General features: G+C 39.1%; 1 protein-coding gene and 1 long non-coding RNA gene across 3 annotated transcripts in view; one reads left to right on the top strand and one right to left on the bottom strand.

Annotated features, from left to right (window-relative positions):
* The window catches only part of LOC111566279 (cadherin-18), a 225,613-nt gene that overhangs the window by 121,314 nt on the left and 79,570 nt on the right, over window positions 1-24,729 (bottom strand). The window lies entirely within an intron of this gene.
* Window positions 12,115-24,729, top strand: part of LOC118471348 (uncharacterized) — a 97,968-nt gene continuing 85,353 nt past the window's right edge. Inside the window, exon 1 of the long non-coding RNA XR_008600410.1 lies at window positions 12,115-12,241. This is a non-coding gene — a long non-coding RNA (uncharacterized LOC118471348). The remainder of the gene's footprint in view (window positions 12,242-24,729) is intronic.

Below are 24,729 nucleotides of genomic sequence, written 5' to 3'. Positions count from 1 at the left end.
ATTGTTGACGGACCCTGTTCACTCCATAGACACCAATGTTATTCCTGTAGCTTGAAAGACAGCTACTTTTGATAAAACTGGGCTTGTAGCACATTGTCTGCCTTGCAACAATGGGAAAGAGGCACCGTTTATGTTTTGACAACCTATATCTAATGAGTTATTGATGCTGGAAGTCCGAATCTGTGAATATCTTTCCAACTTTACTGAACTTGGGGCCACTACCACCTAAGGAGTGATATATTTAATTTTGAAAAAAGCATTTAGCCATACTTAAAGCTTTAAGTGCTTTATTAACACAGAACTAAAAATTTTGTATTGTTTTATTATCACAGGTTCTGTCTGAAAAGAGGTGGCATCATTTTAAACAGTGAAATCAAACTAACAAAATGTAATGACCAACCAGTGAGCAATACTGGATTCTGCAAAAACATAAACAACTTTTTTAAAATCTAAATCTTAACACAGTTAATGTATTAACTTATTTTTGTGTGTATGTATGTATTTATTGATTTATTTAGTACTGTTAACATATCAGAGCTCTGAGTGAATTTTTCTTAAGATAGGCAAAGGCCATTTATTGATTACATATAGGCTGTTAAATGTTTATTAAAAACTAAAAAGCATTTAAAAAAAAACAACTTAGGCATTTATTGAGTCACTAAAATACTGTAGAGTACAGACCACATCAGCATGATTATAAGCATCCTCTGGTAAATTAACAACCAGATACTGATGTCTCTCACCATATGGACTTCAGGAGATGACTGGGGGATGATAAACTGTGACCTACTGGTTGGGTTCTCTCTGTTCTCATGTTTCTTACATGTTTGTCCCCTGACAGCCGGGTCCTAATGTTTTTTGAGCAACACACCATACTATGATGTTTTTACAATGATGGTTCTACTATGGAACCAGTTTGACATGTTCAGGTGTTCTTTGTGTGAAAACTCAGAGATTTCAGGTATCAGAAGGTGGTTTTCAACTTTCTTTGTTAACTTTCTGCTTCAACTTTAAACTAAATTTCCTTCACTAAGCCAGCCCTCTGGACTTCCAGGAAGCTGTGTTCCTATTGGCTGTCCAGGTGGCTGTGTTCCTATTGGCTGTCCAGGTGGCTGCTTGGTGTTATCAGGAACACCTGAGCAGCTCAGTGTCTTCCTGCTTTATTTAGCTGCAGACAAACATTTCCTCTGCTTCCTTCACCACTGATCTGGGTTTGGCTCCATTGCTTTAGTTTGTTCTTTAGACATTGGCTTGCAGCTTCCAGCAGTAAAATTGTCTTTAATGTGTTTCTTGGTGTGTTTTAGGGCTTTGTACTGGATAGTTGTCTTGGTAAATGTGGTTCTTTAGTCACAGTTAGCACATGGTGCTAATGTGTGCAGTGATTAGTGGATTTGGTGCAGCTGAGTTGTGTCTTTATCTTGGCTGTAGTGAGTCTTCAGAGGTTTCTGGTCAGACAAATTCTGTATTCTTGTTTGAGAACCAACGTTGGTTGTCGAGAAGGTAAGAGTTCCTGTCCTGATTCTCTGTTCTCAGAGGTTCTCTGGTAGGCTGCAGGAGACTTTAGCATTTGGGTTGTACTAGTTTGGTTTTTGTAAGGTTTCATTTGGACGACTATCTTGAGGCCCCTCCATGTGGTTTAGTGAGGTTTTCTGGAACAGTTCTACAAAGCAACCTGCAGCAGAAGAGACTTTGAGAGTTTTTAGGAAGTTCTGGAGACCAGACTTTAGAGCAGCAGAAACATTTGTCAGCAGTTATAGCAGGAGAAGGTGAGCTTCAGAGTAGAAATGAGACGGAAACCTTCTTGACCCGTGTGGTGAGGTCCTGTACCAAGAGTTTGAGCAGGTTGTGAAGAGTCTGTAGTTCTTTGGTCTGAAAGCACAAGAAGAGTCGACTCATTAAAGGAGAAAACAGGAGATATTGTTGGTTCTTCTGTCATTCTGCAGTTTCCTTAGAGTGAATATCAAGTTTCTATTTTAAATGATTTACCATGTGAGCCCAAGAAGACTTCAATAAACTCCCTCCATCCCCTGGACACAACATATTTTATTACCATGTTAAATCTTTTTTCTTTTTTTTTTAATGTTTTTGAGTTTTAATCATAGTTTTTTTCTCTTTGCTTGTTTAGTTTTGTCATCTGTGCAAAAGGTGCTCAACAAATAAAGTTGAATTGATAAAGTGAATAATTGACTAACTCATGATTGTGACAACAGAAGTATTTTCATTGTGATTTAAGGGTTTATTTCATTTTTAAGGTTGAAAAAAGATTAACGAAATAAACTACATAACAAAAAGCAATTAAATCAAAGGGAAAAAATGTAATGCAATAAAACTTAAAAAGGTTTATTATTAAAAAGTATTTTTTGAATGTTTAACTATTGAAAATATTTTATCTGTATTTTTTAATATTTGTATTTGAAAAATTTTGTTTAATTTCATAATTGCATGTATTGTATCTTGTTTAATTATCTAATTCAATATTTTGTCTGTTTAATATAGTTAAACATTAAATACAATTAAATTCTATTAAATAGACAAAATATTGAATTAGATAATTCAACAAGATAGAATACATGTCATTATGAATTTAAACAAAATTTTTCAAATACAAATATTAAAAACTACAGATAAAATATTTTCAATAGTTAAACATTCAAAAAAATACAATTAAACAAGAATTTTAAACATTTAAAAAAATACAAAACATTTAATTAGATTATTAAACCTTTAAAAAGACAAAACATTTAATTAAAAAAATTCAATGTTTAATTAGAAAATTACATCTTAAAGACAATAAAACTTCAAATAGGAATTAAACAGAAGATACAATGAAGCATTTAAAAAGAAAACTAAACATTAAAAGATGGTAAAACATTTAAAAAGAAAAACCTTCAAGATTTAATCGAAAAATTAAATATTGCGAAAGAAAAAAAATTCAAACAAGCTGATAAAACATTTCAAAAAACAATTAAACATTAAAAAGACAAAACATTTGGAAATCAAATCAGACATTAGAAAAGAATAAAAGGTGAGAAAAGAGCAAAACTAAACATGTAAGAAGAATCAAACTAAAGACAAAACATTTAAAAAGACACCAGTTAGACTGTAGAAGATCAAATTAAATAGAAGAGACAATAAAATGATGAAAAAGAGCAAAAACAGATAAAGATCTTAATGCGTTTTCTAGTCTGAAATGAAAACATCAAGTTGTTTCTTCAAACATTTCCTCTTTCTATGTTCTTGGTTTCATTGTGGACAGATTTACTAAGAACTCATTTCAGAAAACTGCTTTTCAGATAAAGTCTACTAGTAGTTGAAGGCATGGATCAAACTAATGTTACCTTCTGATCTCCATAAACTTTACTGTTCAGTGAAGAGAATCAAAGTTTGTTGAGAATTTCTAAAAAACCCACAAGTGAAGGTCTGAGAAGAACTCAGATGGATGGTCTAAATGTGAAATCAAGACTCATGGTCACAAGTTTTAAGGCTTCTGTTAACCAGAAAGTTCAAACTAACAGAAATACTGAGAAACTTTTAAAATTTCAGTCCTCAGACTGTCTGAAGGTTCAAACTAACAGAGATCTACTCAAGAACTTGTAAGATTTCAGTCCTCAGACTGTCTGAAGGTTCAAACTAACAGAGAACTACTCAGGAACTTAGAAGATATCAGTCCTCAGACTGTCTGAAGGTTCAATCTAAAAGAGAACTACTGTGGGACTTAGAAAATTTCAGCCCTCAGACTGTGTGAAAGCTCAGGTCCTGAGGACTCGGGAGGTGTGGAGGCTTTGGAAAGTCTTGGAACTGAGGGTTCAACCCTCCAGCACAAAGGCTGAAGTCCAGCCTCCTGAGAAAAACCGAGACGAGACTCGAGTTAAAAAAAAAAAAACTCGAAAACGACAAAAAATAGATGATAAATGCGCAAAAAAAAGAAGAATTAGTATCTGAGCGAGTAGCTCAGGAGGATAAGAAGAGGACTACCAAGCGGTAGGTCGCAGGTTCGAGACCCGCCACCGGCCTTTTTCTTTCTTTGTCTTTGTCAGGACTTTGAGAAAATTTAAGAAGTGTCTGGTCTTGAACCAGCGACCTGCAGCTCCATAGGTAAATCCTTAACTCACTGAGCTACAGATCAGATACAAAGAAATAAATTCGTCGTCCCTTTGGCATCGTAGTTCCTCAAGTGACCACATGGGTGGAGCCAAGGCGGAGTCTGGGTGGAGTCAGGGCGGAGAGTAGGCGGGGAGGTGGGTGGCGGCCTCCCCCCTCTACTCCCCCACCTCCCCACACCGCCCACCACACCTTCCCCCGCCCGACGAGTTCTTCGAGTCTCCACGAGTTCTTCGAGTCTCAACAGGTTTTCCCGAGTTTCTGGAGTTTCCACCAGGTCGGAGGCAGAACAAGTTGTCATGAAGAGGTGTTGAAGTCGGCCAGGATGGACTGACTTTTTACAGCGACTAGAAGGAAGACCACTAGAAGAGCAGGTCTTTAACCACCATCCATAAAATCCATGGAGTTGCTCCAGAGAAATGAAGGAAGGTCAACTTTTATCAACCTCCATCCAGATGTTCAACTTCATATCTTTACTTTGACATTTTTAGCACCACAAACCTTTAGTATCACACTTTATTGTCATTTATTAGGACTTTAACGGAATCCACCAGCAGATTTAGTTTTTGTTGAGAAACTTTATTCTTGTCATCATGGGACTGCAGTATTTAAAAGTGTTCCTTCTATTTGACCTCATGTTTATTAGTTTTTGTGGAGAAAGTTATTTTAATTGTCGATTAGTCTCTTAAAAACCAAATAATTAATTGGATTAGTCAAGCGGTTTAAAATTCTTACTGTCAGATTTTAAATATGACAAAAAATGGAAAAATAAAGTGTCTTGAGACAATTGGACCTGTAATTGGCATTATATAAATAAAATTGAATTCAAATTGTATGTATCTTGTAATGTTGGAGTAATTCAGCCATATATGTTAGAAAACACATTTTCTTTGACCATTAATCTGTTGATTGTTTTCTCCAGTAATTCATTTCTTGTTTTGGTTTATAAAATGTCAAACCCAAATATATTCAGTTTACTGTCATAAAAACCAAAAAGATTTACATTCATGATGCAGGAATCAGGCAGTTTTTCACTTTTTATCTTAGTTTAGTCAGAAAGATAGTTGATAATGTGTGAATTGTTGCAGCTTGTGAGCCGTAGAAGGTTTTAATCTTTGGGGCCGAGTGTCAAAAAACATTTAGAAACCAACATCACCAAAACACTCAACAAAGATTTGAACATCATTAAAGGGAAATCCAACTTTTGCATGACAATGTCTAATTAAAGGACATTTATTTCCAACGTAAATGTGTGATATTCATCCTCTGGAGCTTTCTCTTCACATCATCTTCCACCTGGACTGGTTTGGTCAGGAGCATGTGCAACAAACATTTGAAAAACTGCACTTTAACATCAATGAATGACACTGAAGTTTAATCTCTACATAAATGAGACTGAGTCTGGATGTGCTGCTCTGTCATTAACTCCTAAGTTTAGGGAAAGTTCAAACAAAAGAGGACAGTTCAGATCAGACTTGAGAATGAGCTAATTTTGAACAAACATCTCAGACTTTCTGAGCTTCAGCACCTCTAGCAAGATATTTTAACAACAAGCAACTCAAGAGATCCAGAAGTTGGAGAGAGTTAGCTTTAGCTGAGCCAAAGAACATGTGGGACGCTAACCTAGCAAACATTTCAGACTTTTCTCTGTGAATTCTGAGAAATAATTTCCTATTTAATGATAGAGCTACACATCTTAACTCAGTCTCATTAAAACAGACTCTAATTCAGTGTCATCCATCCAAATTAAAGTGCAGTTACCCAAAATGTTTGTTGCATGAGCTCCAACAAAACCTGTCCAGGTAGAAGGCCACTTTGACAAACAGGAAGTGGAAGATTCCAAGCAGATTTATAGAAGGGGGAACCGGACTGTACTAAGTGTGGTCCAGTATAGAGGGGTGTTTTGTGGGTTTTTAAGGCTGATAATGATTATTAGTGAGACATTTGGAGTAGATATTCATTTGCAGTAAATGAAAGTATTTAAAATCTTGAGTTAAACTTAGAAGAACACAAACTAACAGAAAAAAATTGTTGATACGTTTTTGTTTTGTTTACAGATGTTAAGTTAAAGGAGAACTTATTCGTTACGTATAACCAATCAAATCACTCAAGCAGACAGAGCGACCACAGGTAGATAAAGGTTCAGAGCCAAAGTAGCGCCATTTTTAAATGTATTTATTACCATAAATCAGTAAAAAATAAAATACTGATAATCAGTAAATCAGTCAGCCCACAATTACTACAATTCTACAATGTACAGTGGGTACGGAAAGTATTCAGACCCCTTTAAATTTTTCACTCTTTGTTTCATTGCAGCCATTTGCTAAAATCAAAAAAGTTCATTTTATTTCTCATTAATGTACACTCAGCACCCTATCTTGACAGAAAAAAACAGAAATGCAGAAATTTTTGCAAATTTATTAAAAAAGAAAAACTGAAATATCACACGGTCCAAAGTATTCAGACCCTTTGCTCAGTATTGAGTAGAAGCACCCTTTTGAGCTAGTACACCCATGAGTCTTCTTGGGAATGATGCAACAAGTTTTTCACACCTGGATTTGGGGATCCTCTGCCATTCTTCCTTGCAGATCCTCTCCAGTTCTGTCAGGTTGGATGGTGAACGTTGGTGGACAGCCATTTTCAGATCTCTCCAGAGATGCTCAATTGGGTTTAGGTCAGGGCTCTGGCTGGGCCAGTCAAGAATGGTCACAGAGTTGTTCCGAAGCCACTCCTTTGTTATTTTAGCTGTGTGCTTAGGGTCATTGTCTTGTTGGAAGGTGAACCTTCGGCCCAGTCTGAGGTCCAGAGCACTCTGGAAGAGGTTTTCTTCCAGGATATCTCTGTACTTGACCACATTCATCTTTCCTTCAATTGCAACCAGTCGTCCTGTCCCTGCAGCTGAAAAACACCCCCATAGCATGATGCTGCCACCACCATGTTTCACTGTTGGGATGGTATTGGGCAGGTGATGAGCAGTGCCTGCTTTTCTCCACACATACCGCTTAGAATTAACGCCAGAAAGTTCAATCTTGGTCTCATCAGACCAGAGAATCTTATTTCTCATAGTCTGGGAGTCCTTCATGTGTTTTTTGGTAAACTCTATGCAGGCTTTCATATGTCTTGCACTGAGGAGAGGCTTCCGTCGGGCCACTCTGCCATAAAGGCCCGACTGGTGGAGGGCTGCAGTGATAGTTGACTTTGTGGAACTTTCTCCCATCTCCCTGCTGCATCTCTGGAGCTCAGCCACGGTGATCTTTGGGTTCTTCTTTACCTCTCTCACCAAGGCTCTTCTCCCACGATTGCTCAGTTTGGCTGGACGGCCAGGTCTAGGAAGAGTTCTGGTCGTCCCAAACTTCTTCCATTTAAGGATTATGGAGGCCACTGTGCTCTTAGGAACCTTCAGTGCTGCAGAAATTCTTTTGTAACCTTGGCCAGATCTGTGCCTTGCCACTGAGCTCCTTGGGCAGTTCCTTCGACCTCATGATTCTCATTTGCTCTGACATGCACTGTGAGCTGTAAGGTCTTATATAGACAGGTGTGTGCCTTTCCTAATCAAGTCCAATCAGTTTAATTAAACACAGCTGGACTCCAATGAAGAAGTAGAACCATCTCAAGGAGGATCAGAAGAAATGGACCGCAGGTGAGTTAAATGAGTGTCACAGTAAAGGCTCTGAATACTTATGACCGTGTGATATTTCAGTTTTTCTTTTTTAATAAATTTGCAGAAATTTCTACATTTCTGTTTCTTTCTGTCAAGATAGGGTGCTGAGTGTACATTAATGAGAAATAAAATGAACTTTTTTGATTTTAGCAAATGGCTGCAATGAAACAAAGAGTGAAAAATTTAAAAGGGTCTGAATACTTTCTGTACCCACTGTATGTCTCTTTCCTTTGACTTGTTATTTGTACAATATACGATGTATATGATGGTGTTTTTTCATACCAAAGGCTATACTATGATGTTTTCTAAGAGACATACGATGCTACTCTGGTTGTTCTGGCCCTGCACTCCTCCTCTGTTGTTTTCTGGATTATACTCAGCTTCATGTCTTCGTCCACCCGGCCTCCGTTGACTCGTCCCGCCTGCCGTCTCTGGAGCTGAAGCTGGACTGGAACAGACCAAAGTACAGTCCAATCACGATGCCAGCTGCCTCTCAAAAGGCTCCTTCATCTGGCAGGTGGCAGCACTTCTTCTGAGGGGAAGCTGAGCTGGTCCAGCAGAACTTTGGAGATGTGTTCCAGTGGTTGGTGGATGTGTGGGGAGATAGAGAGGGACCTTTGAATTGTTCACAAAGGAAAACAGGGAACCCATTGGTAGTTTTAGTTTAGGGTGCTACTGTGGTGTGTTTTTGGGTTTTAAGAGGTGAACAGGAAGAGTTTTTTTCATATTGATTATCTTTTACTTTGTTCCTGGTTGGAATGCCCATCAATGTCAACATGAAGTTCACTTTTAGTTCTGTTTATTTATTTTTATTTTACTAACACCCATTTGTTTTTAACCCCCTCACATTTTGTGTTGTTGTAAACTTACTCTTTCAAATAAATTGTCGTCTAACCCTCTGGAAACCAGCGTTTGGACTGTTTTTGTGTTGCTCCTCACCTACTAACAGCTGTGGACTAAAGGCTATACTCTGACGTTTTTAGAACGACATGCTATACTATGATGTTTGTTGGGCGACACACTATACTATAGGCTTTTTTAACTGACATATTACTGTGACTTTCTTTTGTTTTAGTTTTTTTGTTTTTTTTTAGCAACATATAAGAATTCGAACAGTTTTAAAAGTTACTATACTTTTACTTGTGCAATGAAATTATTATTCTATGGCATTTTTTTAGATGACATATTATACTCTGATGTTTTCTTGAATAACATACTATTTTGACAATATCCTGCACTATGACATTTTTTGAACCACATATAATACATGATAATTTTAGGCAACATCCTATCATTTTGTGCTTTTTGAATCACATAATAATCTATGTGGGCCATCTCCTCCCGCTGCAAGGCCACTTCATTCTCTCTTGCCTTGCTGAGGAGCAACCAGATGTTCTCATCATGCTGGGCATGACTCCACTCCTCCTCAGCCTGCATCTCCACAAGTACGCTAGGAAGGTCCAATTTTCTGTTGCCCCTTTTCCTCTTGCCTAGACCAAAGACAGAAAAGTGATCAGAATCAGCTTTAGTAAGTACACAACATACAAGGAATCTGGTTTCGGCTGTTGGTGTCACACTAGGAACATGGAAGAGAATAATAAAAAATAAAGAAACTATAGAAAGAGGAACAGGGAGGAAAAAGAAATAGTAGTAAAATAGAACAATATAAACAGAAATGTACAGCTAGACTGGAATAAACACAGCAAAACGATAATTGCTATAAACACAGTAGTGCAAAAGCAGAGAATGCTGTTCATGGTGAAAAAAATACTGTACATGTCCATTAGAATAGTGACTATTGTACAGGTGTGTAGGAATGGCTCAGCTGTTTATTACAGTGATGGCAGTGGGGAAGAAACTCTTCTTGTGTCTGGTGGTTTCTGTGTACAGGGATCTGTAGTGCCTGCCAGAGGGGAGGGGGAGACAGTTTAATGTCCAGGGTGAGTGGGGTCTCTGATGATCTTTTCTGCAGTCCATACTATAGGCTGTAGTCTGTTTCTGTCCTGCTGTGTGGCTGATCCAGAGGTGCACAGGACAGATTGGATGACTGCAGTGTAGAACTGGATCAACAGCTCCTGCGGCAGGCCGTGTCTCCTCAGCTGTTGTAGGAAATACATCCTCTGCTGAGCCTTTTTCAGGATGGAGTGGATGTTCATCTCCCACTGCAGGTCCTGAGAGATTGTAGTCCCCAGGAGCTTGAAGGACTCCACAGCTATGATGTGATGTGTTTAGCCACCCGTCCATCTATTTTCAATCATGATCATGTCTTTGATACTTTAATAAACTTCTGGCACTCTTCGCTTTAACCAAAGCACAAGCAGTACCTCCTCCACCACAACTAAAAACAACATGGTGTGAACTTCATTTCATCTTGTGCACATTTTGGAGTTACTAAGAACAGCTGTGTTTTCTTATTTCTATGTATATTTTCATCCAGTCATTCAGTTTCACAGCTACCTAGTGACTATAAGAAGAATGGTTGCAATACTACACTGCACCAGAACGTAAATTAATTAGAGTGACTTTCTTGTTAAGTCAATGGGAAAAAAATGCAGCTGCATGTGTTCTGTTTATGTGTCTCTGTAGCTACATGTAGCTTTCATCAGGCGTTCCTGAGCTGGCAGCTGCACAGTTTGCATTTACACCTGCCTGAATTCTTGGTCGTTGGTCTCGTTGTTCTGATCATGCTTGCAGGCATTTACACCTGTAATAATAATAATGCGAAAATCAACCATGGTCTCTATTTACCGTGTCTTACCGGTGATAAGAAGTTGCTGTTACTTGCTGGAGGTTGATGTTGACAGGGTCGGTGTCCGAGCTGGTACTGGTGCTGAAGCTGGTGCTGGAGAGGAGGCAGGGGAGCTGGGGGCTCCATGACGGAGGTGGAGTAGGCTTCGCACGTGGAAAGGGATTCTTGAACAGAAATAAACACTCACCCTAAGTACACGAAAAACACGACATTGTAACTTGTGAAAAAAAAATAAACCTGTACGACCACTAGCTTAGTTCGTCATGCTGACTGATGTATTAGCTTCTGAGAGCTAAACGTTAGAAACAGCAGCACAAAATACAAGCGGAGCACGGAGCTAGCACTGATGGCTAACTAGCTAGCGCTGACGGCTAACTGGCTAGCGCCGATGGCTAACTAGCTAGCTTATAGTCTGCTACAGGAGACAACAACGTTACTTTCTAAATACACTTGTTTGCTTAAAGGGAGCTTGCCACCAATGGGATAAATGATGTAAAAGTTTCTTGAAGTCACAAAACACTCACCGTCCTCGAACGTCTCCAACAATGCAGCAGCTGAGTCTCCCTCCTGTTGCTGGCTGGTGCGGTGCCAGTCAATAGCTTCCATTAAATCTCTTTCAACACCTCCTGGTTGACCCACGCCGGCCGTTGTGGTCCTTGGTGGACCAATAGTCATTTTTGAGCTTTTTCAGCTTCTCCCTACACTGCTTCTGTCCTCTTTATATACAGTCTACTGTATATGTGAGCGGCCATCCGCTCAGAGACCTCCTGATAAACTTTCTCCGTCCAGCTCCCTCTTTATTCTTTGGTTCGCCACCAAAGACAAAGTCTCGACCTCTTCATTCACCCACGGTACAGGTCTGGCTGTCATATTAAAATTATGAAAAACAGAGAGTTCCGTGAAGAGCAATGCACACCGTCGCTGTGTACAGTTGTTTTTTAATGCGGGGTTTTGTTTTCGTGCTGGAGTCGCTCTCGTGTGTCGTCACTTCCTGTCCAATCAGTGGCCTGCACTCCTGTCCAATCAGTGGCCTGCACTATGCAGACGTCACATCTCGGCTCACTTCATCGCTTGGAACCTCAGCCGAGAAGGAACGGAAAATCGTGCCTGATACCATGCACTAATACATATGGAAACGCTCGCAAACAAAGACGAACCGAGCCGCACCGCGCCGAGTAGGTGCTTGTGGAATCGCGGCTTATGAGAACAACGGTGGCTACACATAAGGACGCCTGACGTAGATTAGCTGCGTAAATACCATTATATACAGTCTATGGTAAATACTTATGTGAATCGCATCATTGGCTGCAGCAGCCAGTCACCGGTCAGTCACTGACTCACACTGAAAAATAGCACAGAATGAATTGTTACGTGTTTATTTTATTTACAATTTAGGTTGGATTTTTTTTTTGTGCGCAGCGCAGATTTTGTGTGTGCGGAGACCGTGTCAGCAGTGCGCAATTGCGCACGCGCGCAGTTTAGAGGGAACAGTGGTGGGTGGCTAATCAACAGGAATGAAGACACCTGTGCAGAGGCTGACTCACCTGTCTCCAATCAGCTCTCTGCTCCATTAAACCCCAACTCAGACCGTCATTCTGATCCAGAAAATTGATCTAGACACCAGTCAGTTAGCCCAGGCCAAGCTTCACAATAATGTGTTTGTTTGTCTCCACACACCTGGGTCACCTGCCTCTCAGACTCCCTCACCTGACCCTGATGTGTCATCTAAGGTCAGTTCAGCCGCTAGCTTTGTTTCCTGTCAGTTTGTTTACTCATTGCTAGCTTAGCCTGTTAGTGTTGTAGTTGTATAGCATGACTCCAGTGATTTTCCTTGTCTAGTATTACTTGATCTTGGTTTTTAGCTTTGCCCTCTGCCAGTCTCGTTTCTTGTGTTTAGTTTAACCTGTTTTTTATGCTGTTAGTCTTGTAGCATTTATCTCTAGCAGCATTTCCTGTCCTGCACTGTTTGCATTCGCCTTGCTTCTTGTTTGGCCCTCTTTGTTTGCCTCAATTGTTTTTACTGTTTTGTAGCTCTTGTGTTTTGTGCTTGCTTGTTATCCTCTTGTGCCATTAATTCACTAGCTCAATATCATCCTGCTAGTCTAGCCTGTTGTTCTGTTGGCTTGCCTGCTAGCTTCCCTTTCTGGTTAGCAATTTACTGTTTAGTTTTGTAACCTATAAATTCAGCAGCGGTTTGCTTGGTTTTTATCTTTCTCCTCTGCCAGTCTGTCTCACAGCATTTCCTGTCCTGTGTTGTTAGCTTAACAATAGCCTCTTGAGTGGCCTTCTTTGCTAGCCTCACCTGCTTCTATTGTTTACAGCTCTTGAGTTTTCTGCTAGCTTGTTCCCCTTACTAGCCTTCTGCTAAGCTCAGCATCGCCCTGCCTATTATCTTGATAGCTTTCCAGCCTCTCTTCACTCACTGGTTTGCAACCTTGCCTGGTTTAAGTATTTTTCCCTCCAGTCTCTGCATAGATTCACATGTATAAGCTCACTTATTGCAAATTAATTTTGGCTTGTGCTTGGGTTCTTGCTAGGCTTACAGAATCATGCAAATATTGAGATTCTATGTGGAAAATGTAGCTGGAAGATGCTGCTAAAATGCATCAGCCCCATAATCCATTGCTTCACCTCCTCGATTGTCAGGGTTTTATCAAATCACCGGTTCATTCTTTAAAAGATTCCACTTCATGTAAAAATGTTGTGCCATCCTTGATGAGCTTAACAAGGACAGGATGTTGTTCTGGCTGAGCAAGCTGTATCCTCTCCTCTTGGATTCATTGTGTCGTACTCTTTAAACCAGACTTACTCAAGTGATGGACAAACTGTTTTTATTATCTGAACCTCGCATTAAGGCATGAGGCCGCAGCTCCTTCATTATTCCCTTTAACACTGCACGTCAATAGGATCGAAGGTTTTCCAGACATCATACACAGGCAGGCCAATAAATAAGCACGTATGCGTCACAGTGGAAGCATCCTGTATAGATGCAAGACACAGCCTTGCACTAACCGCTGGCATCTTTTGTGAATGCATCGCAGTCTGTTTCCTGTCAATTACGTGCAGTCGGAGCTGAGTTTCGTTTCAATCACTGCTGGGTTAAATGAAAGCAAACTGAATGAATTTCGCAAAAAAATGTGGGGAAAATGTCAACTTGTAGCAAAGTAACAGGAAACAAGCTTTATGATGCTGATGTAGAATTTCACTGATGGTTTATTTCTAAGGATGTATTGGACTTTCTTGCACGTATGAGTGTGGACACGACCAGTTCTCCCTAACGTCAAGCTGCTTCAGAGGTTACTCGGGTATCGATCCAAAAGGCCATTTCTCTGCATGATGTCTATTTCCTTGACGGGTTTTTAATGACATGTCGGTAAATCATTTTGCCAGGGGGGCTAATTGCTGAAGAGCCTTTTTTAACGATACTGTGAGATTACAGTGTGCTCCTCGGATGAGTTTGTAAGCGATTGTGTGGACATTGTTGTGGTGTGCCGGATTTTTAAAAAATATATAATTGTGAAAGCTGGTTGTGTGGCCCTCCATATATAAGAGATATTTGGTCAATTAATCACAGCTAAGCAGAACTGAGGGATTATGCACTTGAGTGAATCTCATTTCAAGCTGCTGGTTTGGGTGGGTGTGTGCTCGGGAGCTGCTGTGGACACAGACAAATGGCAGAGGCAGCCAGCTATGTTGAAGCTGGGAGACACATATCAGCAGGGTTGGACTGGGAATTTGTTTGTCTCCCACAAAGCATCTAATTTATATGTGGTTGACGAGCGTCAAGGTTACACTGTGCCCCGCCATTAAAAAAAAATCCATGTACTCGTCTTCCCTGTGTGGAGAATACTCCGAGTACTGTTGCCCATGACTGCTTAGCTTACACACGGAAAACAAATTACAGCTCAGGAATCAAACAAATCGTTGCTTTTTTGTTGCCGATTCTGAAAACACATTGTTTCCTCATTAGAATGCATCAAACGTCTTGCAGAAGAATATGCTGCGACTGAAAGGCGGCTACACTGTCTCATGCACAATGCTTGGTGCTCTAGTTGGATATGAACAGGGTAGATATCCACAGTTAACATTTTAGAACATTTACAGTGAGCAGCATAGGGATTTACAGAATTATTAAAGAGGCATCGGAAGATGCTGGTTTTGAATACAGACTAAACTTCACAGTGTCTCTAACTAAATGCCTGAATGAAAATGGCAGAGGAATGTTTTTACCTTCCTTCATAGTAATGGAAACTCAGAAGGTTTTCACAGTCTCACTTCACACTTTGCTGTCTTTAATTATGAATTCACAGGATGAGGAGTCAACACTGAATCTGTTTTACACTTGGGTACAAGCAGATTATTTACATCCAGCTCCGATGAACAAACTGAAAGTGACCCGCAAGTCATGTTTGACATGAAATATTAGCTTTAAAGTGGCACAGTAACAACTGGAACAACTGATTTTAAAAAAAGAACAAAAACAATAGAGCAAAAAATCAATCCCATGACAGAAGAGAGTTGTCGACTTTCAAAACTATGTTATATTGCACTCGTGTATCAAGTAGCACCATGTGGCTCGGATCCATTGCTCTCAGTGATGACTAAACATGAGAGATGACGTGAGTAAAGAGCCAAGAGTTCCATCTTCTAATGGGGCGAGTGCACTCCGACTGAACAAGGGAACGGCTACTAATGAAAAGAAGAGGTGCAATTATAGAAGTGGTTCAAGACATATACACTACTGCTCAAAAGTTTAGGATCACCCAGACAATTTCATGTTTTCCATGATAAACTCACACTTTTAATCATGTGTTAACATAACTGCACAAGGGTTTTCTAATAATCAATTAGCCTTTCACCACCATTAGCTAACACAATGTAGCTTTAGAACACAGGAGTGATGATTGCTGGAAATGTTCCTCTGTACCCCTATGGAGATATTCCATTAAAAATCAGCTGTTTCCAGTTAGAATAGTCATTTACCACATTAACAATGTCTAGACTGTATTTCTGATTAATTTAATGTTATCTTCATTGAAAAAAACCTGCTTTTCTTTCAAAAATAAGGACATTTCTAAGTGACCCCAAACTTTAGAACGGTAGTGTAGATCCATATAAAAAATGGAAAACTCATTTAGATCTATTGCTAATTTGTTTAAACTATAGCTGCAGCAAATAATACCTTTTATTCTGCACATACATGTAATGCCCTCTGGGTTGATATTTAATTGGCAAATAGACTCGATGAATATTCTATCCTGCAAACTACTATGCCTCATTGTTCAATAAATGCACATTAGTCTGCACTAGCTACATTCTGTATTGCATTTTGCTTTCAATATCTGGTTGTGTCGGCTAAGAATCATTGATTAAAAGCATAAATAACATTACTGATAATTTCAGGCATCTTAAATCTCTTGGAAAAGGTTAGAAAAGATGGTGTAGGAAGCTGTTGAATCATCACATGTTGCCCAAAATGGCTTCATTCCACCTTTTAGCATTGATTCTCCAAGTCTCTAGAACTCTACTGGGGTGATGGAAGACCTTTCAACTCAACAATTCGACACAATTTGGTGGTTTAATTATGATGGCAGACAGTGCTGTGTTGAGTTTGGTTGAGATCTGCTGACTGCTAAAGCCATAGCATCGGATTCCCATCATTTTCATACTCTACAAACCATTCAGTGACCCCTATAGATGTAGTCAACCTGGAGGAGACCACTCGCATCAGGGTGGTAATGTCTCATAGCAGGATAAAGATCCCTCCCGCAACTCTGTATTGATTTGCAGTGACCCTTCCCTCCAAGGGGACAAGTGGATCCAAACCATGCCTGTAAAATCCCACCACAGCATGACAGAGCCACCAGATCTCTTCAGCATAGATCAACGTTCCAGGTATTTCCTTGAATTTCGTCCCCTCGGCTGTATACACGCACTCTAACCAAGAACCACAGTAAACACAATCAGTGCAGCAATTACGTTTCTGTCGAAATGTAATACTCAAATTTTAATTTCAGGATGGAGGGTGAAAAAGAAAAAATCCACCATAATTTCCAAGATTGTTTGGGCAAAGTGTAGGCAGGAATGCATCACTAATGAGAAACAGAAACTAGAAAATTAAAAATTCTGAAAATTATAGCTACTCTGCACTCTTAGAGGCTACATCCATAGTAAACACATTAAAATATAAGAGATTCATTAAGATTGCAGAGGCAGTGTGCGCTTGCTTAAGTGTTGGTGGTGCTTAACCATGAAGTGCAATGCGGGGAGGAGGAGGAGGAGATATTGTTGGTTCATAATGACCTCTGTAATTCCCTGTGATAAGTCAGGTTCCACCCATCTCGAGGCTTAACTGTGAGGTCAAAGGTCTCTCAGCAGGAAGCTCCCATTCCCCCATCAGATATACTGAGATAACCTTGATAAGTGCACTTTAACCCGTGGAGAAACAGCAGATATCCCTCTTTTCCCCGATTCATTTCCTCCAGTGGGAGGGTATTTTTAATTTTTTTTTTTTTAAACATCTTGCTGAGCTCTCATCAGCAGTGATTTTGCTAACACTGTTGTTTTTATATTTACTAGCTGTTTCTGCACACAAAAGAAGCTGGAAGTCATATAAATCTGCAGGAATATAAGAATTACACACCAAAGTGTCTTTGCAGTTTGCATTTTGCATGCTGTATTGCTCATGCATTGTGGAAGTGAGGATAAATGCAATAAAGAAAGTTGCTTCCAGCATATGATTCAATCTATTGTGGACATTTCAGCTGCAGTTTAATAACTGTATTTACACTCGCTCAGCACTGAACTAAACAAGACGCTGATGTACCTTGTGTTACTCAATCCATAGTATTGATATATGACTGTGACAGCAACATTATATAAGCAAAAGTATGTGTGCGTCTGTATTTACTTGCTTTTGGCCACTGACACTAAATCTAGTGGAGCATAAAGTGACATTAACAGTTTTTGCTAGAAGTTTACGAATCTTCCAGTGACTAAATCTGCCACCAGACTTCCCATAAGGCTGTTTTAGGAGCTAATGTGCATAAACATTTGACAATTGTTTGTTTTGTGACATTCAAGTATTTTTACTTGGCTGTAATGCCTTTTACTTGTGGCCACAAAGAACAGGGTTGCTAGTTAAACCACTTATTGGAAATATAGTTTAACCCTTAGATGCACTAGTGGTTCAAAAACGACACAGTGAGTTTGTTTTCTTGCAATATCTTTGCAATGAAAAGTTTTTATCATTTCATAGTCCAGCTATTTCTCAAAAAACTGTTTTTTTTACATGATTCCATTTCCATTTTTAAGTTACCTTTTATACTTTTAAAGAAACTGTGGTATTTGTATTATTACTCCAAGCCCTTTATCGCTGATAATAGCATACAAGATGTGATGCAGCACACAAACTTGGAGGGATGGAGAGCAGCAACAGCTAAAGGAAAAGAGTGGAAAAATGTCAACAAACTGGATGTTGACGTTCTTCTGTTGCTGCTCTGTGTAATATTCTTCTTTTTCAATTATCAAAATGGTCAAAATCTGTTATAAAGTAAAAAATAAACATATTTCAAACATGAAATAATTCTTGTGTGGTCAGAAATATAATACAAACAGTACTACAAATGATTATTCTTAACCAACATGACAAAAGTGGCAAAAAAAAACCCCACATTGATGGTTGTACGCATCATTTTTGACCCACTTATGGAAAAGTGTAAGGTCCAATCACTCATGCATCTAAGGGTTAAAAATGCTCTGAAAGGGGCTATTCTGTTAAGTCAATGCGTACATGTATAGTACATAAATACTGTAAAAGACCTGTTATTACTGTACTACTTGAACATTATGTTTTTTTTTTTTTTAAATTCTGTTGTCAAAAACATTTGCAGTTGTGCTGTTCTCTTTTCTTTGTTCTCAAATTGAAAGGTCACATTGTTATTTCTGTAACATGCTATCCCACACCCTTCCCTATTGATTTGTTGAAAACTTAGCTTTTCCAGTTTCTGTCTGACAAGACTGAAATGTAGCTGTGAATGAATTATTTAACATTTCACATGGTGAGGTGTATGCCATTAGACATCCACCTTTGTGTGAAGCGTGTTTGCACGACATCGCAGGTGGACGACTCGCTTTCTGGCAGTCGGGCTTAACACGAGGCCGAATAACGGTACATTTGCAGCGCAGTGATAAAAAATTATAACGGTGTGCCACACACTATACATGTTTTGAAGGTTAATGCTGGAAACTCTCCACCACTGTGCGCTCCTGCCTCTGGCAGCGCCCCAAGGAATCTGTCCTCCCATGCATAGAGGTCTCATTTAGAGACCCAGAGTAACCAATCAGGACTCTCTCAGAGGTTTATTTCACACTGAGACACTCAGCATGTGGAAAAAGTGACACCTACACGTACTAAAATAAATCAATTTCTGGAAAAGTTTCAGACGACAGTTGGTAATTATATCATATTGTACTATTATAAATTTAAAGATATTCTCAGTTGGATTGCTATTCTTTTACAGTGATAATGAGCATTTTTTTATATATCGGTGTGATAAAGCACCATCGTGTCTTTCAGTTAAATATCCATTAAATGTATTCATATAGGTGGAAATATTATCAAATGGGGAATCAACCTTCATACTATCATAGTCTCAGCAGAGTTGACGTGGTCTCAACTAAACTGAGGTGCAGTAAAGTGGTTTTAATGGCATGACTCCTGCTTGTCATCAAGATGAATAATGCAGCTCTTTATGTAAGGATATATATAGACTACAAACAATAGAAAAGGAGCAGGAGGTTGATAAATTGCCTTTAATCAACCCATTTTCCTACAAATGACAGACTATCTTCCACCCACATTGCTGCTAAGTTGTTAAAGATTGTGGGTTTGTACTGGTTATAGGACACACCACATGAGTCTGCGCTGTCAGCAAGACATCCGGCTCCAGTAAAAGCATGCAATAACCACAGAATATAAGACATTTAAGCCCTATTGTGCCAACAGCAATGTTCTCATAGTTCACTACATACAGCAGATACTTGGTTTGAATTTCCAACCATGAGCTTCAAAAACAGTTTCTGAAAAATTAGCAAGAAACTCAACTCCATGTTAATTCTATTAGTATGTACATTCTCCAGCCACGTTATTAGGTATAGCTGTGAACTCTAATGCAATCAGATATTACGGCTCGGCTGTAAATTCAACCCCTCCATTAACCTACATGAATATTACTGATGTAAAAATGTAATGCGGTGCAGCACATCAATGCCAACCCTGACCTCAGTGATAAATATAAAGCAGAATTAATGCATTTTATTCCCCGACAAATTCAGCAAAAACTACAACATCTAAATGCCTCATAAAGATAGAATTAATGGCAGAGCTCGTACTGGTTTGCATTAGATTTTACTTTACTATATGTAATAAAAAGGCCAGTGAGTGTATGTAAATGTTTACAGTATATCCAATAAACCTGTAATAAATATATACAAGACTATCTATTTTCATGTAACCTCGTGTATATTTAGCTTTTTGTTCGATAGGTATGAATTACCAGATATTCGTAGCTGCTTTGTGAAGAATATGGATCCTTTTTAGCTGGAAAAATGACTTACTCCTGTGTCATCTCAAATGTTATAGACAGAGTTTGTGTTTTCCAAAGGTAACTGACCTAAAAAACATAGAGAACTTACTTGAGCTGCTGGAGGAGTGTTGACGCAGGGCTGTATTTATTTGAGGACTGATGGAATTGGACAAACTTGCTGTTTGTACAAAGAACTCAGACAATCTCTTTCCTGGGAAGTCGCAGCCCCAGCAAACAACACGAAATCCTATTTGGCCCCTGAAATGATCCACTTCACTCCACTTAATTAATCCTTTAATAGAATAAAGACAAACTATAGGTATTTTGTCATTTCTGACAGCTCCGAATAAAAATAAAATTGCTCCCCGTTTTTAAATACTATCAATAATTGTGTTTGCGTTTATTGTCATTTGTCAGCTGCTTGTGACTCACTTTGCCCTTTGAATCATTGATGCGATCAATACCACGTCCGAGCGCTGCAGCTGTGGATGAAATCCAAGTCGGGACTTTAATATCAGGTCAGGCCCGGTGACCACAAGGCACTGAATCATCCATAATAATAGCTGGATGAGAGACTGCATGGCGAATAATGGTGAACAGCAGATGCATTAGGACGGATGCTGCTGAGGAGTTAGGGCTGAAAACATGGATTCATTTCATCTTTTGGATCGGCAACCTCATGGGAACAGACAATAATAGTGCATATGTATGACATGACTCCGCGTTGTTCAGATGAGATGGGAGATGACTCCACATGTGCATTACTCAGTTTTAGCTCGCTCGCCGCTTTCCCTGATGATGCACTTGTAGAGCAAATCAGAGCATGGAGGTTGGCGTCAGCCGGTGAGCGAGGTACAAAAGAGCGTTTATGAGCAAATAAGCAATCAGCGCAGACTTGCTCATTAGCTTGAGAGCAGTGTGCGAGAGGATTGATAGCAGACATCAGAATCATGTCATGAACCCTCACCTATTGATGGTGTGAAGGTGAAGGCGATTGATTCATGAAATTGCTTTTCCAAAGTTCTGCCAAGGTTGCAGCCTGAAATGGGAAAATGAAGCTGTGCACCACCTGAATAGCACTTGCATAAGTGTGGTACTGAACCTCACAGTGAATGTAAGATTTGCTCTTGATTCCACCAGGTAACTTGGCATTTATAAAAATGGTAGCTGATTACAGTATTAGTTTAAATGTAATACACAGTTGACGATGTATAATTGCAATTCCTGTTGGTTCAAGTCAATCTTTTACTTTTTTAGATTTTTGCTGAGCTTCTCAGACTTTACAGTTGTAGCATTTGAGTCTAACTAGTGTATTAAATAGACCCTCTTTAAACTTGCTCAGAGGAGTCAGCAATTCTGGTCAACCATAGTCACTAAAGAAGTTAAGAGGCCATGCTGCTATGGAAACTTCATTAACACAACTTGGAAAGCCACTGGAAACCCAAAAGTGCCATTATATACATGGTCTTTATAGGTGTACTGTATGTAAACTTTCATTCACAGCAGTAGATCTGCATTTGTGAAAATGCTGTTGCTGTTTACAGTCAACCAACGGTATAGATTTGCTTTTTCAAATCTTTTCCACAGTTCCTCAGACTTTCTCAATTTAGCATTTGTGGCTGAGTCTAATAAGTGTATAACATTATATTATTATTATTATTATTATTATTATTATTATTATTATTATTATTATTATTATTATTATTATTATTATATTGCCATACAGGGGTCACCAGCTGTAGTCGATTGTAATCACTGACAAGAAGTTAAGAGGCCATGTCGCTGTGAAAATTCCATTAAAACAACTTGAACACCCACCGGAGACACTCTTGGACATGCAAACTGCCACTATATGCATCTTTACAAGTGCATGTAAACCTTTGTTCATGACTATTTGTCAGGATTTATAAAAACTGGGTTGCTATTTACAATATTCCATTAGGATGGCATGTACAATCGACCATGTATAAGTACAGTGCAGATTTGCTTCTTTTGAATCCTGGCTAAGCTTCTCAGAATTTTCCATTTGTGACTGAGTCTAATGAGGGTATCAAATGATTCTCAGTGATTATCAGTCCGATGGCGAGCTTGTTGCATCGGAATTTCAGTCATAATGTGCACCAACTAGTGTATGTTCTTGTTGACAATAAAAGTGTCTATTCTATTCTATTCTATTCTATATGGGTTCTAGTCAGCAGCTGTAGTCAATCATAATCACTCACTAGAAGTTTTGAGGCCATGCCACGAAGAGAATTTAATTAAAACAGCGTTCTATATCACCAAAAGTGAAAATTCAAGTTCCTGTATTTATTTATGGCCCAGCAGAGGATCTACAATAAATCTCAGTAACAATCAAAGTTATCAGAGTCATTAGAAAGTCAAGGCTGGCATGATGGTCTTTACAAGTGTATGTAAACTGTTGATCAAACTGTGCATGTCTGTAAATGCAGGCAGCTATGCTAAATGGATGACAAGAGAATCATTATGATATATAATACAATATTCCTAGAAATGTGCATAAATGCCAAGAGAATGTTTAGAGAGAGAGAAGCTACACAGTGTGTGTAAATTCAGATTTGAGGCTGCTGTAATTGATGGTAATAATATTGACCTAAGACGCATCCCAAGTATCTGCAAAATGTGGCTCAATTCCAGGAAGTAGACCCTTCCCTTTCTCTCCCCTCACTTCCCATCTGCTTCTCAAGTGTGCCATGTCAAATAAAAGCACAAATGCTCAGTGTAATTAGGCTCAATTAAAATTTGTTTGGCTCGTATTCTCTCGAAGTACACCAGTTTCCATGTTCTTGATTTTATGATATAAGTGTTTGGACAGATGGGTATTGTGCAAAACCCTAAAACTGTCAACCCACATCTTTCAGACTTCCAGTTGGGAAGGAAAGAAAAAACATTCTGCAGGGACCTATGTTAGAAAAGGGTCCGGCAATATTTATGGATGGACTTTGCAGAGAGTCATGGGTCAGAACGTTTCATTCTCTGGTGAACAGTGTTCGTCATAGGCTTTGCAGCTCGGCTTTACTAGGCTGTACTATTTTCATTTTTTGTAGCCGCTAACCCTTCTTGATAGATGTATAAGCTCGGTGAATTAAATGTCACATTGCAGCTAAAATGATACCATTTTCACTGTTCTTCAAACATGGGTGGCCATGAAATATTGCAGCAATTTGCATACAGTATATGCAAAGCTTGCTATAGTGCCTTTTAGATGGGGGCCTCATAACTGTTACAGATTAGGGTTCTTTCTTAAAGGGTATTCCTTTGCTAAATAAGCAATCTGAAGCTTTTAGTAGGTGTTGTGCACCACAAATAAAATGAAGGTAATACTTTGTGACAGGTGAAATTGCAATGTTTTCTTTTGAAATGCAAGGATTCAGGGGACCAATTAGAATAATGTCCTTTTTAGCACCGAGGTCCCAGCGTCTCAGCAGCCTGTGCCCTGTTCACAGCTACAAAAAAAAAAGCTAAGAGAACACTAATAGGCCTGAGAATCATTTCAGTATCTCTTCCATCCTCTCAGATGGTTAAACACAGTTTGTTCAAAGGCATCACCGGCGCCGAAACAAGTCACACGGTTTTCGTCGTAGCTTTAAGAGCTTCTCTCTCATTATGCTGTGTCAAGAGCTTTTGATGAAACCTGAAGTGACAAGCGTGTTTGCTACCGCAGCAGCACCTAAACGTCTGAGAGGGATTCGCTGCGGAGGAGACGAGCCGAGAGGCGCCTGAAGCCTGAACCGAAAAAACCAAAAAAGTGGAAATCAGCACTGTCAGGTGTCATTCACGCAAAGAGGAAGCGATGTCGAGACACCTGCGTCTCTCAAATTGTCTTACATGCCGAGACCAGAAGGCCTCCGAGGGGAAACGGTGACAGAAACTTATAGTAGAGATGGGGGTTTACGCAAAAAAGTAGAATTTTAAAAGTCTATGTGATGTTAGAATGAATTCAAATAATAAAAACATGAATAAGAAAATGAATCTATTAGAGACGATTATAATACCAACTGTAACAAATAAGTTTGCAGGAGAGATTACCGTTAGGATGCAATGGGTCATGAATGGAACACAAAATAACTCCATTTATATTCTAATTAATATTTTTTCCTCAAGTTTCCTGCTTTCAAATTTGTTGAATAACAAGCCCGAGTAATTAGATTGTTTCCACCAACAGAGACGCTCTGAGTCAAATCTCTTATTAATCCAACCAGCCTCATTCAGAGCACAACCTCACATTATTTTACTGCCATCAAAAGAACTACCTCCTCTTTATAAACACAGATCGGATGCTTCTATAGTTTTGTTAGGATAAAGCTTGACCTTAAACAGGTGGAAGCAGTAAAGAGATGGATTTCTGTGTTTACAGTGCGAAAGTGCATCATTGTTTAGGTTTGTCAAGTTGGAACTTTTCTTCAAAAGCCATGGCAACAATCCATCAGAAAGCTTTTGGCAACAGACAGTAAAATTGCAAATGGTTGATGATTAACCCTTAGGTGAATAAGTGGGTCAAAAATAACCCGGTGAGGTCGTTTTCTTGCAATATCTTTGAAATGAAAAGCTTTTATAATTTAATATTCCAGCTATTCCTGATGTGCACAAATTTGGAGGGACAGACAACAGCA

This window comes from Amphiprion ocellaris, chromosome 22, assembly GCF_022539595.1.
Source record: "Amphiprion ocellaris isolate individual 3 ecotype Okinawa chromosome 22, ASM2253959v1, whole genome shotgun sequence".
NCBI classification, from domain to species: domain Eukaryota; kingdom Metazoa; phylum Chordata; class Actinopteri; family Pomacentridae; genus Amphiprion; species Amphiprion ocellaris.
Note: the sequence above shows the minus strand (reverse complement) of the source record. Positions and strands in the feature narration are given on the sequence as shown.